The sequence below is a fragment of the Equus quagga genome, chromosome 1 (genome assembly GCF_021613505.1).
Source record: "Equus quagga isolate Etosha38 chromosome 1, UCLA_HA_Equagga_1.0, whole genome shotgun sequence".
Lineage (NCBI taxonomy): Eukaryota > Metazoa > Chordata > Mammalia > Perissodactyla > Equidae > Equus > Equus quagga.
This window is the reverse complement of record NC_060267.1, coordinates 157,497,667-157,513,189: the sequence shown is the minus strand read 5'-3', so window position 1 is coordinate 157,513,189 and position 15,523 is coordinate 157,497,667. Positions and strand designations below refer to the sequence as shown.

At 38.4% G+C, this 15,523-nt stretch overlaps 1 protein-coding gene across 10 annotated transcripts in view; it reads right to left on the bottom strand.

Annotated features, from left to right (window-relative positions):
- THRB (thyroid hormone receptor beta) overlaps positions 1 to 15,523 on the bottom strand; it is a 359,714-nt gene that overhangs the window by 177,786 nt on the left and 166,405 nt on the right. Inside the window, exon 1 of one of the 10 annotated variants that reach the window (XM_046668102.1) lies at positions 13,108 to 13,184. The exons of the other annotated variants lie outside the window; for them this stretch is intronic. The gene's annotated coding sequence lies outside the window, so the exon portion shown is untranslated. Of the gene's footprint in view, positions 1 to 13,107; positions 13,185 to 15,523 lie in introns of those variants that run through there. 10 annotated transcript variants of the gene reach the window in all.

Sequence of the window (15,523 nt, the reverse complement as noted above, 5' to 3'; positions counted from 1 at the left end):
TTCCCTGATAACCCCATAGAAAATAATACACCCATGACTGCCACCCACCCCACCTGTGAAGCATTTACTCTACTCCTTCTCTGGCTTTATATGTATCTCGTAGCACCTGTCATCATCTGACTTATAATTTACTCATTTGTGGTTTATTTTCCATTTCCTCCAACTAAAATGTCAGCCCCATGAGGAAAATGATTTTGTCTCTTTTATTCAATACCGTATCTCCAGGGACTGGATGAGCTCTTGGCATTCCTTCAGTGAGTGTTCAATGAATATTTGTTGAATGAATGACTAAGAAGACCTATTGATTTTTCTACATTTACTTTGAAATCTAACCTCTTTGTCAAATATCTCTATTAATTATAGCAGTGTTTTACTGGAGTTCCTCAATTTTTGAAGGAATACAACAATGTCATCAACAAAAAAAGATAATATTACTTTTTTGTTGCATACATTATGCAATTTATTTCTTGTCCCACTAAATTCACTGGAACCTCTGAAACAATGATGAATAATATTAGCGGAAGCAGGGATCCATACATGTAGAAGATTGTAAAGACGGTCCCAATGTTCCCTGTATCCATACCCTTTGTCATGAAACTTTGCAGTATCCTCACACTCTGACTCTAGGCTAAGCCACGTGTTTGGTTAAGGGGATGTTAGCAAATATGATGCAGAGGCCTGAAAAGTGCTTCTGACATTGTGTTTGCTCTTGCTCTTGTTCCTCTGTCACTACTATGACAGTGTGCCTGGGCTAGGCTGCTGGAAGACGAGAACATGTTGTGCAGAGTAAAATATTCCCAATTGTTCTAGCAAAGGCCATCCTAGATCAGTCCACAGCTGGGCTGTCCCAGACATGTGAGCAAGCCCAGTAATGATTACAGAATTGCCTACATGACCATGGACATGCATACAAGCCCAACCCAGACCCCCTGATCCCCAGTGACTGTGAGCTACTTACATGGTTATTACTATATGCCTCTGAAGTTTGGTAGTTGTTTGTTATGCAGCATTATTGTGACAATAGATCATTGATATACTCTCTTATGCCTGATTTTAATATAAAGAGCCTTAGAGTTTGACCATTTAGAATTTTGTTATTTGTTAGTTTTTGGTGGTTAGTCTTTATCACATTTCAGTAAAACAGAAACAGACAGTAATTAAGCTTTCTTATTAAAAATGGCTGCTGTATTTTACAAATGTCTTTTCCATATTTATTGTTTCAATCTTTTTTCTTCGTTTATTAACGAGATAAATTATTTCGATAGATTTTCTGACATTTAACCACGTTTATATTCTAGGAATAAGTTCTTCTTTGTCATGGTATATTATTTTTTTGAGATGCCTCTGGATTTTACCTAATAATATTTTATTTAGAAGTTTGCACCAATGCGTACAAGTGAAATTGGTCCATGGCTTTTTGTCTGTATTTCATTTATTAGGTTTTAGAATAAAGGTTATATTGCCTTTTAGGAAATGACTAGGGAACTTTCAGAATTGATCAAGGAGCCCAAATACAAGAAAGGACATAAAGATTTGAAAAACATAAGCCACACACTCAGTCTAACAGATTTGTACACAGAACTTCTATCACAATGGAACATTAATAAAATACAAATTACAAGACTGAAAAGAAAACCTTAACTTACTTTAGAAAGTAGATACTTTAATAGACCATAATCTTAGATCATAAGCAAATAAAATTGATATTAAACAATAAAGCAATAGCTTGTCAATCTTAACTACTTGAAAAATAAGAAACATCCTTCGAAATAACTCTAGAATTAATGAGAAAAGCAAAATTTAAATTATAAATTATCTAGAACCAATGAAAAGGAGAATATTTCTTACCAAAACTTATGAAAAACAGCTAAAGCTATATTCAGAGGAAAATGTATAGCTTAGAGCTGTGATAGCTTTGTTATCAAAAGACTTAAAATAAATGAGCATAGTACTCATACCAAGAAATTCCATGAAGAACAAAAGAATAAACCTAAATAAAGTATGAAGAAGAAATTAATAAAGATAAATGCAGAAATAAATGAAATGAAAACCATAAATGGTAGAAAGAACAAATAAATTAAAAAACTAGTTTTTAAATAAAATATATAGTCATCTCATGAGCATATTAAAAAAAGAAGAGAGACAGGAAAATAATACAATTGAGAAAAGAGAGAAACATATACCCAAAAAGATTAAAATAATTGTAAGAAAATATTACATTTAACTCCATTGGAATAAATGTGGAAACTTGGAATGGATTATTTCTTAACAAAGCAGGAATTAACTAACCCAAGAAGAAGTAGAAAAATTTAATAAAAAGAGATTGAAACAGTGATTACAAGTCTATCATTTAAAAGGGGGGAAAGGTACCAGGATTAAATAATTTCACAACTGGGTTTCAACTAACTTTTAAAGAACCGGCGATTCTGATGCTATTTAAACTATCCAAACCACTGAAAAAGATGGAAAGCTCCTAAATTTATTTTATGAATTCTATAAATCAGAGGTTCTCATAGTGTTTCCTAGACCTACAGCATCAGCATCATTTGTTAGAAATGCAAATGAGGGGCTGGCCTGGTGGCATAATGGTTAAATCCGGTGTGCTCTGCTTCGGCAGCCTGGATTCATGGGTTCAGATCCCAGACGTAGACCTACAGCACTCGTCAAGCTATGCTGTGGCAGCAACCCATGTACAAAATAGAGGAAAACTGGCACAGATGTTAGCTCAGGGCTAATCTTCCTCAAGCAAAAAAAGAGGAAGATTGGCAACAGATGTTTGAGCTCAGAGTGAATCTTCCTCACCAAAAAAAAAAAAAAAAAAGAAAGAAAAGTAAACAAATACAAATGATCTGGCCTCACCCCAGACCTACTGAATCAGAAACTCTGGGGGTGCGGGTCCAGGAAATCTAAGGCCCTCAAATGATACAAGGGCATGCTAAATTCTCAGAACCACTGCTGTAGATGTAGTGGGCATACATTTTATACACAAAAGGCTCTAAGTTGCTTCACCTTCAGGAATGTCTCCCCTAAATTTACCTGCTTTCCTTTCTTTTTCTCAACATCAAGCTATCTTCCAAACATAATATATTGAACTTGCTCATACAATTTTTCCCTCCCACATTTTTTTTTCTTCATAATGAATCTCTTCCATGTACAGATAGATCCGGGCATTTATTCTATGATTACCTGGAAAATCATTTCTATGGAGTGAAAGGGGTGTGGAGGTAAGAATTAGCAGGTGGGATGTGGGCCCCATATGTAGTGTTGGGTGGGAATGTGTGTGTAGCGTCAACACCCTAGTGTTGGGGTTTCTGCTGGCAATAGAAGTCGTCGTGCGTGGGGCGAGGTCAAGGGAGATGGTACAGGTACCAATATTAGTATCTGTTTATGTATTGGCAGAAATAATAGGTGGTAATTGATCCCAAATTAAGTTAGACATGAGTATTTGCATGTTGCATTCTAAGTACCTAATGAGAAGTACATTTTCCTTGTAAGGGCAAACAGGTTACAAAGGGCTGAAAGCATTTTAATAGGCTTTTATAACGAGATAAAGAAGTATGTGACATGCACACCATGAAAGCCAGGCATTTCACATCCATTTTATCATTTCCCCCTATATCTACTGTGAAAAGTATTTATTATGAGCTCTGTTTTTTAAGTGAGGAAAAAAAGGGTCAGAAAAGTTTGAGAACTTGCCCAAGGACATCCAATTCTATGCAGGATCCAAAATCAGGTTGATCTTGTTCTAATCCTTCTTTGACTCTTTCTACTAAACCTCTTAGGATTTTTTTCTAAGACCAAGTTGGCTCCCAAGAAATCTGAGTCTATCATCTTCTCTGATGGACCAACACCTTCAGAAAGAGTCTTTTGCAACAGATAAAATACTTCCTCCCTTGTTCATTTAGATGTGCTTCCAAGTTAAAGCCCTTCAATGATGTTTTCACTACATTGGCCCAGAGACTAACAAATCGTTACACACACTATATAAAAGAAACTATTTTAATATTAATAGCCCAGTCATGTGGGGATTAAGGGTTTGGGGTTTTCTTTGGCATGCAGAAGGAATATTAGTTACCTGTAATTCTGGTTTTTGGGAGATGTATAACTTTAATAGATAACAGCTCCCTGAATCTAAATTTCCTGGCACATGACAGGCCTGCCCTGGAAAGCTCAGATTTCTCTGCCTCCGACCACCCACAGGGAGGAGGCGCAGATCTGTCAACAGTGTGGTCTTCTCTATAAAGCTGCCTTCCAGAGAAGGCTCTGGTTCCTCACAGCGAGACGCAGTGCACAGGCCAAGATGATTGGGTTGTCATAAATATAGACTCCCTGAGAGCAGAAATTATAAACAGGGCTGAGGAACAAGGGAAAAATTCTCCAAAACAGACGAGCATAAGTTTTCTTAATGGTTGTCTGCTCAGAGCTGACTAAGTTGGCCTCTAGGGACGGAGGCGGCTGTCTCACCAAATTTTCAAGGTGATCAGGAGAGCTGGTTTCATTTTTTCTAAGGCACAGTAAATGGTGTGACAACCGAGTGAAGAAAGAAAGTGTTAGGCTTAAACTCTCTGCTTCCAGGCTATTGCCTGCAGTCCTCAAATAGGCATGTTACTCTAACCCTGGAGATCATAAACATACATCCTTGTAACTTGTCACTGTGTAGAGCTTTGGGTGCTGGTGACACTTCTAACGAGAGCTAAAAGTCTATCTGCATGCAAATAGTTTTCCCTTTACTTTCTTAATTAACAAAATTTATTAATCAATTACAAGTTTGACAAGATTTAGTAATCAATTAAGGGTAGCACATTATTTGCTATGAGCCAATTAATTACTCTATCATATCCGGTTCTAAAAAAGATCATATTTTTAAAGCAAACCCTGATTACACATCACTCTCTTTTTCCTCATAATAAAGAATGGAAATCTCCTATGATAGTTCTTGATTGTTTTTATAAATATAACCAACAATAAATTATAAAATACTAATTTTGCTTTATTACTTGGCAATAATTTGTGATTAAACTAAACAAGTGTATACTCATTAATGTTGGCAAGCAAATTTTAATATCTTACACAGTGCCACATGCACATACATATTTCAGATAGTATTCGAAACCATGAACTATCTTTACGTTCACCGAAGAGAAAAACACGATAATGTCTGAGCTAAAGTTGATTTGTTTAGAACATAAAAGGAATACATGCTCATTGTAGAAAAAATTAAAAATACGGAAAAGCATAGTAAAAAAATGACTGGTAATGTAACTATCCAGATCTCTCAATTTTTATTTCCTTTCTAGTTTTTCTATGCATCTGTTTTATATATAGTTGAAATTATATCATGAATTCCAATTTTTATCCTTTTCTACCCAACATTATAACCTAACCACTCTGCTATGCTATAATCTTTTCATAAATGGCACTTTTAATGACTTTAAATGGCCCACTATATAGATATAAGATTATATACTTAACATTCTCCTATTGAAAGATACTTGGTTCATTTTCAAATACAAATTAATGCCACCAATAACATTTCTGTGCCAAAATCTATTTCTGAATTCTGGGTTATTTCTTTAGGAAAAAATTTCAGAAGCATTGTAGAAGATTCTCAAATTACTGCTTCAAGGAGTATGAGCCTTTGGTGGGCTCTTGATACAATTGCAAATTGCTACGCCCCCAAACTTTTGCTTAAAGGATCCTTCAAGAATTTCCCTGTGACTTTGCTCTGGCTACGCTCAAAGTTTTTACTGGATTTAGTTGTCTTGAGCTAAAGTATAAAATATTGTCTCCAGAGTTTCCAGACCACTTGCCAATGGCCTGAGTTTCCACTGTTCACTGTAGTCAGGTTGGACTATGAGTACCTATTGGCCACCACTGAAACAGCTTTTGTTGCCATTGCTGCCTCTTCTGTGAATTCTGCCCACCTGGCAAAGAAAGTGGGAAGCTGAGTTTTGAAGAAGTTGTAGGCTGTACGTTTTCAGGAAGGTAGCAGAAAGGATGCTTGATAGGACTGTAAAAGAAGCTGAGAACAGATGAGTGAGATAGCAAGGAGATAGGGTGCATTAAAACATAATGATAATATTAATAACAACAATAGTAAGTTTATTACAAATATAGGCATACCTACTATCAAAGTGCTGGCTTTAGAATTTGGGGTTCTATGAAAGAATTAGGGAACCTTAGAGTGTAGGATTAGGTTGCTACAGAGGTCATAAATCTCTTTGCAATGCCTTGTTTGCGGTCCCAGAATATGAAATCACCATCGGCTACAGAACATCCCTATCTTTTGAAATAGAGAGCAGATAGTCTAATTAGGCAGAAACCATTCTGAAGTGAATGAAATCTTTGTTATAAAGCCAAATAGAGAAAAATAAATTTGAGGCATGTGGAATAGGTCTTCTTAAAAAGGAGAATGGCTGACTTTCATTAACAGGTAAATTATAACCTTTGCTCTTTTGTGTATATGTGTACTTACAACCTTACACTTACATCTTAAGACTCTTATTCATCTATGAATTCACCATAGGGTAATTATTTCCCTGGGGTAAAAACTCAATAAATATTTGATGAATTTTAATTGAATGTATATTTTCTTTCTATGAGTTACTTGAATTGGGGATTTTCCATGTCTTTGAAGTGAAAATTATCTATGTTTATGGAATAGGTTCATGCCTCCCTTTTGTTTTGTGTGTTGCTATCAACCAAAAGTTCTACAATTTTCCTTCCTGAGGAGGAAGGAAATGAACTGTCAATTTTCTTTGTCATTTAGGTCGCCACACCCCAGGTACTCAGGCCCCAAATAGAACCTTTGCACTTGCTGTTCCCTTTGTCTTGCTGGCTCCCTCTCCTTGGCTGGGAACAGCTAGAATGCTCCTTCATCAGAGATACCATCTCTGACCACACAGCTAACAGTTGCTTCTGCCTCCCTGCATTCGACGCTTTTTTGTTATTTTCCATCTTAGCCCCTTAGCCTTTTCATAGCACGCATTATAATTTGAAATCATTTCATTAATTTCCATATTTAAAAAATTTCAGTAATTTTTCAAACTTTTAAAATTCATAACGAGCAATGTTTTACTTTGATTCACGCCCTTACATACATACACAGCTGAAATGACAGTTTGATGAAATACACACTTAAGAATTATGGTAGAATGAAATCTAGTTTCTTCTTTCTATTCTAGTTTGTTCATTAAAGAAACAATCATGAAAGCTGTTTGTGACCCACTAAATTGTTCTCATAACCCACTAATGGGTACAACCCAAAATTTAAAATATTGGGTTTTTATCTGTCTGTTTTCCTCTGCTTACAAAAAAGGTAAGCTCCATGAGGTCAGAGAATATATATTTCTTATTTACTGGTATACAGTCAACAGTCAATTACTATTTTTTGAACAAATCGATACATAAAAAAATGAATAAATTTGTGAACAAAGTTTTACTAAACTTATCTTCCTTATTTTGGCATATGTGTACGCTAAAGTAAAAATAATTATTGATGTCGACCGTCATTTCCTTTTCTGATAAAATGATTTTCAGAATCCAATCTAACGTGCAGGGATCCCAATAGGCATTTCATGGACGACATCAACATCACTGAATTGTTAGCAACTCACAGAATTTGAAAATACATTTGAAGAATAGAACTTTTAGCTGAACTTTTATAATTTGTGGGCTGCATTATAAAATTGCTGTTTAAATAAACCGGAAAACTCCACTCCCTTATTTAGTGCTGTTTTGGGTGGAAAAGGGGCAAGTGAGCAAACAAGTTAAAAAGGAAGTTAAGGAAGAAAACAAAGAAAAGCTTTCTCTTACACAGACGTCTGCCTGTGCTTTCTAACCGCTATTGAGCGCTGGGCAGACGAACGGGCTGCCACCCTGAATGAAAGCACTATATCACATTTCTATTCTACTTGCAGAAAGTTTTCCATGTGCTTATTGAAACTCTCTCTTTGTCAATCTGATATGCAATCACGCTATTACTGTTTGATCTTTGTGACTTAAGGAAAAAAGAATTCTGTTCAGAGTGACAGACTTTTCATGTGATTTAAAAATTGTTGCCTCTCTATAAGAATTTTCCATGGTAGGACATTATTTATCAAGAATTTTTGCCTTTTAGAAATAAAATGATGTACTTTCACTTCCTTTTCTGAATGGGAAAGGAAAAGGGAAGAGAGAAGACCTTCCTGTATTCAAAATCTTTTTTCACATAAATAACTATTTGTTGTGAAACTTTAGTGACCACTCTTTTGCTCTAGAGCAGTGCTTTTAAACCTTGCTGTACTTCCGAATCACCTGGAGGGCTTCTTAAACAGATTGCTCGGCCCCACCTCTAGAGTTTCTTTCTCAGTAGGTGTCAGTTGAGGCCACAAAATTTGTATTTCTGATGAGTTTTCAGGTGATGCTGATGCTCCTGGTCTGAGCAAGACGTTTTGAGAGTCACTGCTCTGAAGCAATGATTCTCAACTGGAGACAATTTTGTCCCCCTAGTGGACATTTGGCAGTGTCTAGAGACAAGTTTGATTGTCACGATTGGGTGTGGGGGGTTCACAACTGGCATCTAGTGGGTTGAGGTTAGGGTTGCGGCTAAACATCCTGCAATGCACAGGACAGCCCCCCACAGCAAAGAATTATCCAGCCCAAAATATCAGTAGTGCGGAGGTTGAGAAACCATGCTCTAAAGGAACTTACTTTCTCATGGAGGCTCATTGTTTAATAAGTGTTTAAATAACAGGTAAAACAAGAGCTACTCATTTCAGAAGACTTCAACTAAAGTGGGATGATGTCACCGAAATTAAATTAATTGGGAGGTGTCTCAAGCAGATATCTACTGTCATCTTTCTCTGTGTCTGTCTGTCTCTCCCACATTCACATACATGTCCATAAGCTTATAAAACACCACACAGTCCAGACATTTACTCATCCAGAATGTAAATGAGGACCTGTGTATGGCAGAAGAGGGATGTGAAGCCAGTTGGGATGAGGAAACACTTTTATTCCCCAAGGGGCTATAATCACCTTATCCAAAGCAGATAAGATTCTGGACACATCATGACTGTGGAAAATGTAAATATCAGGTCCCACATAATAATGGAGTTGGAAAGGACCTTGCTATTACCTAGTAGACTCAATGCTTCTCTTTAATATTGTTTATTAATGACAGAAGAACTTGCTTGGCATCTTGGCCAGGGTTTAAGCAAAATTAAGGAGTTAATGATTCTCTTAGGGACTTTCTTATCTCTTTCATAGACATTCACCCACTCTTTCAACCATCTATTTTTTAGAATTTCCAGAGCCCACGCTACAAAGAAAACTTGTTTTCAGATAAAAAAGACAGATATCTTACTATCAGGTATGACTTCCCCCCATCTTCTCCTAAGCCTCCTTTTACACCTGAGTCTCTATCTTAGAAATAGAACCCTTTCAGAGGTTGCCCATGGTGGAAATGTAAGAATTACTCTTTTTGCTCTTTTCTCATTCACCCCTGTATTATCCAGTCCATTTCTAAGTCTTGTGAATTATCCTTTCTAAATCTCTCTTCTGGACTTCTATCAATCCTTTTTACCTCTGGTTCACATCAACATTTCTCTTCTGGATTATAGAATAGCCTTTCAACTGATCTGCCAACCTCTGGACTTGCCCCCTCTTCATACTCCATCCCAAGTGCGCTCTCTATCACACATCAGTCCATGTCATCCCACTGCTTAAAAAGCTTTCACTTGCTACTATTAGGTCCAAAGACCTTATGATGGCTTATAAGGCTTTCTATGCACAGGCCACTGCTTACTTCTCATATCTTGTTCCTCTTCTCTCCACTGCCCCCACCATCGCATTATGTTGCAACCATCTTGAACTTTTCTGGTTTCCATGAAAGTGTCATGCTCTCCCTTAATACCCTCCTTTGCATGTGCTGTTTACCCTGCCAAAAATACTTGAATAGTTACCCCCGCCTTCTGCCCCACATCCTACTATTTCAGGTCTCAGCTAAAATGGCACTTCCCCTAGGAAGCTTTCCTCGACCTTCCCACCCAAGTCAGGGGTAAGCGCCCCACCCTTGTGTTCTCATGGCATCTTGTAAATCTCCTCATTGTAATGATCTTCTGTTGTAACTGTCTGCGTCCCCCAGTAGTCTGAAAGCACTAAGAAGGTAGGATCTCCCTGTCTTTTCCTCTTGTAGCATCATAGCTCCTGTACCTAGCACAGTACATGGCACACAGTAAATATTGACTGTACTTCTTGATGGGAATTTAATAAAATATATTGTCCTGAGAATGAATTTAATGAAGCTGGTGAGGGAGATAAGTTTTGAGAGGTACAAAATGAGTCTTCTCCAGGGGTCCTTGAAATCAAACCATGCTGCTGACATTTTCTACTTAAATGCTCACATTTGTGTGGCAGAATCATTATAAGAGCAAGCTCTCCTCTTAATTTTGAGAGCTGATATCCTGATATAGCCTTCAGGGATTTTCACATTCTTTTTCTCTATGGTACATCTAACAAGATGAAAGCATCATAGGATAGGAAGCCAGTGTGGCTCGACCATGGTGAGCTGAGGGGAGAAGAATGGCAGTGAGATCAGTGAGGCTGGGCTGTGTCCCACAGGGCCCAGTAGGCCACGATGAGGAGCGAAAATTTTATTTTTAGCCCAATGGGAAACATTTAAAGAGTTTAAATTGTGGCAGTGACTTCATAACTCTAGCTGCTTTGGAGAAAATGGATTTGAGGATGGGACAAAAGTGGAAAGAGACTTGTTAATAGACTATTGAAGCGTTTCAGAGGGATGATGGTGGCTTGACCCACGATGATGGCAATGGAGATGGTGGGCGTGTGCAGACTCACATATATTTTGGAGACAGAAGATGGAGAAGTTGCTGAGAATTTGGATATGGGGGTGAGGGAAAGTGGAAGCAAGAATAATTTCCAGGCTTTTGAATTGAACAACTAGAGGATTGGTGCTGCTATGTACTGAGGTAGGAAGACAGAAACTCCTGTTAACTTTCAAGATCCTGCTCAGTTCTCACCTCCTCCACGAAGGCTGTCATCAACTTCAACCCACAACCTTCTCTCTTTCCTCTCAACAACGTGGGAAGTCATTGCCTGCATCATTCATCCTTTTAAGAGTATGTGCTAAGTTTTCCAACCTGGCTGATGTTCCTTGAAGGTGAGGGACCCCTTTCACACCCAGCAATGCCTGGAACAGAGCTGCAGAAGTAGTAAGTACTGCACACACATATGCTGTTGGTGAATTAAATACAATTCACATTGCAGCAAATACTCTGGAGCTGCTCCCTGCAGCCGTCAGCTGCTAAGAATATCCTGTCACCCACAGGACTGAATGTTCATATTCTCTAGTGCATACCCCAATGGGACACTTAAAAAAGCCCATTACCAAAATGCTTTGAAAACTATGTTCCTTTCTAGAATCTTAAAGATAGGCATTTAACTTCTATTATATACTCTACGATTATTTAGCATTATTCCTTTTCACTTGATACATAGTTACTTTTCTTGCCTGTTATTAAGTATTACCTTAAAATGCAACCTCATTTCCTCTTCTATTAAACAGAAATTCAGGATAAATTTCTCCTGATTGAAAACACATTTCATTTTCTACAATGTTCATTCACACCTTGGTTAGAATGCTTTTTAAAAAAACCTTCAAGATACCATAATATCACCTTTCACTTCATTTTAAAAGTTTTTTTTAAAAATATAAATCTGGTGCATATTTGGAGTTAGACATTTATTGTAACTTCCCACACAAAGCTGGAATGCTGTCTATAATATCCCTCACAGTCAAAAAGGAACATAATTACGAAGAACATATGCAGAGGCGGAAATTAGACTTTTTCTTGCTCTTCCTTTCAACTCATGATCTTCAAGAATTACTTAGAAAAGTTAATTTTTGTTCTTTACTACTCTAGTACTGGGACAGGCATTCTATACAGTCTTTGTCATTGAATTATCCAAACCACCTTGTGATGCATGTTACCTGCATTTCCCAGGGCAGTGAATGGATACTTAGCAGGATTAAATAACTTGCCTAAGGATGCACAGCTAGAAGCAGCACCATCTGCATCCAGATCCAGGTCTTGGTGAGTCTAAAGCTCAGGCAACCATTCATTCAGGCCCTAGTGATGGGGAAGTGAATCCCCGCATGAAAAACCCAGTTCCATTGCAGCACTTACCAAACTCCTTGAGAATTTGTCTTTAAACAATAAATCCTGAAAGTTCCATTCATTGTCAGTCCTACCATCTAAAATAGGAGTTCTTTATATAGGCATCACAAGGTTCCATGGAATCTGTGATATTTGTGCCAGTTTTGCTTTTATGTAAATTCATTTTCTGGAGAGTAAGTCTACAGTTTTTTTTTTTTCTTTTTTTAAATCAGATTGTCAAAGGGGACAGTTATTCCCTGTCCCAAAAGGATAAAAATTTTTTCTTTCCTGGGGAAATATAGAAAAAATAGTCTCCTTATTCCATACTTCAGTCCTTCTACTTAAGAATAGCCATAATCACTTCCTAAGTCTTTTCTTCTCCATACTGAACAGTCTCAGTTCTTTCCACTTTTCTTGTGTAACCTGGACCATCTCCAAAGCCTCAGCCTCTATGGAACACACTCTGGTTGTTCCCTCAAGCATGACACTTGAGGAAACTCAATGTCACTCAAAGTATGGCACTAGGAACTCATTACAATTTTCTATTTACATCGTGTCTCCATTCAGTACTTTATTTAAGAATAAGAAGATAATTTATCTTTCTTTTACAAATCTTAAAACTTTTAAAGTTTAAAAAACACAGCATTATAATCTATATCCCTTTATTATCCTCATCCCGCCCCGCCACCCACCAAAAAAAGTTTGAAATCGAGGAGCTATATTTTTTTTTGCCTTGTCTTTTAACTCCAATTCAAGATCTATGAGAAATGCTGGAAAAGTACATTTGTGCAATCTCACCCTCAGCAGTGATATATTAGAATTTTAAGGCAAGTTGGCCCTTGGAAGCCCACGCCCTGAATATGGACTGGTCTTGACCCACACATTGATTGTAACAACATCTCCTTTGGCATTCACACAGAGAGCATCACAGGAGTGGTCTGACACTTACCCTGCTGTCCGACCCGCTTTCAGGACCTGCTGACATCTCCACACCCTCAGCACGAGCTGCTTTTACTCTACTTCCAAGGCAGGTAGAATGAAGACTTTCTAAGCAAATAAATTGCTTGGAACCCAAAGCCACGTCTTGCACTTATGTGGCTGAGTTATGCCAATTACACGCTCTTGAAATGCATCTTAGATGCCTGTGTTGACTGACGCTGGGCTGGCGTCATGACTGTATGGATTTTGCCACATAACGCGCTCCCCAGACAAAGAGCTCACAACTCCAGACTGTTCTCTCTACCTGGGATTCCACACCATGCTGCCCGGCCTGCTACCAGAAGCCAGTCTTGCAGCAGGAAGATGAGCAAAGCTTGTGGTAACCCAACCCCTCAGTGAAACGAGACTCCTATAACACCAGGAGGCTGCCTGGACAGCTAACACCTGACATGCTACCTTATCCATGTCTACAGGCCTTGTGATGATTAGGACTTTTACTCCCCTCCCAACTCCAATTTGCTTCCACCCAGCCTGATCATCATAATTGCAGAGAGAAATCGTTCACTCCGCTAACTACACTGCTTAAAACCAGCACAGAGGACAGGAGTAATGTGGCTTGAAACAAAGCTTTTGATTCCCATATTTTTGAAGTTTCCTTAGGTTTGAAGCCATCAAGGTTTAGGCTTGTGAGGCTGAATTTCAAATGGCCTTTTTCTTAAAGGCAATATTCTGAAAAGGCCTCATATAGCAGCCCTTGTTTGGTGCTGGAGTGCCTAGCAATGAATTTAATTTGCCTTATTGCACTCTTCAGATAACATGTTGCTGCTGGTGTGCAAGGTCTGGAGGCCGTCCGCATGCCAAGGCAATGGCCCCTAAATGAAGTCTTACATAAGCCTGACAAATTATCTTCAGAGCGAAGTAATCTCAGTGGGCTATTATGGCCATGAAAATAACTGCTGGTGAACCACCAAAACAAAAGCTGGCTGAGCAAATACTTGAAAAAGCCTCAATCATATGGGGATTGTGCCAGTAACATTTTACCAGGAGATTTTTTTTTAAGATACTGGCATATTTTCTTTTCTTTACTCCTTCCATTCTTTTCTCCTTCCACCCCTCCCTTCCTTCCTTTGGGCAGACATCACTCTGTTCTCTCTGTCTCTGTCTCTATCTTCCTCTTTTCCTCCCTCTTGCTCTCACCTGTCTGTCTCCCTTCTGCCTGTTCTAGTTCACACTCTTTATTTTATCGTCCACCCACCCCATACTCCTAGATTCCAAATATCTTGCCCTGCTAACTTTCATCTCCTCTTGGAATGATAGCCATAAAAATGGTTGATCACCTGTCTCCTCTATTTAACGATCCTTGACGGCTTCCCACTGGGGACAAGATAAAGCCTTATGCTTTAGTGAGTACACAAGACCCTCCAATCCAGCCCCGACTACCACATTCCACCAGTGCTATCTCCCGCATTCACATTTGCCACAGCGCACCTTAACACCTTCCATTCCAAGCACACTGACACCTCCCAAACACTTGCCTCATCACAACTGAGAACTGGCCCTTCTGTTGGCTCCATTTCTCAAAGGGCTGAGCCTGTCTTTAAGGCCCAAACCCCTCCCTTATTTCCTCAGGCAAAGTTAGTCACTTTCCTCCTCGGATTAACACTACATTGCAGACATTTTTGTCTCCCTCCTCAAATAGATTAAGAGTTCCTGGGGCAAAGGTGTTGCTGACTCACCCATCACGCAGTTGCTTAATAAATGTTTGCTGAATGAAGTTTGTTTCTCTGCATTTCTCCTGGATGTTTCACAAGTTTGAAGAAGCAGCACAGTAACGTTTTTAGAAGAATGAATGTGTGAATTCAAACCCCATCTGTGACTTGAGCAAATTACTTAACCTCTTGGTGCCTCAGTTTCCCCATCTATAAAATGGAAATAATGTTGTGCAACTCTAGGATGGTTGTGAGGATTAGATGAGTTGCTATGTGTAATGTAGTTAGAATACTGCCTGGAAAATGCAAGGAGATACATGCTACATGAGTGTTTGGTGAATGTAACAGAGCAATTCTGATACCCGAAGGCTGCCTTGGCTGAGCTCGAGGGAGAAGTTTTCACACATCATCAGAACTGACTTGCTTTAGATGAGTAGATCCTTTATTAGGAAAGTAAATGTCTGCCTCACTCCTCTAATCAAAAGGACAGATGCTAACACCAACAATAAAACTCCATTCCATGAGAAAACTAAAAGTGGGCTTATGCCACGTGCAGGGCTATTGCACGAGCTAAGGAGTTGGGTCTGGAAGGCATATAAGAAAACAACTTGTTAAGAAAATACAATTGTTAGACTATCATAAATGAGAAAGTACACATTGGTTTCAAACTCTTTAATAGGAAATATGTTTGTGTCTAGATGAGAAGTTAGAAAGAAG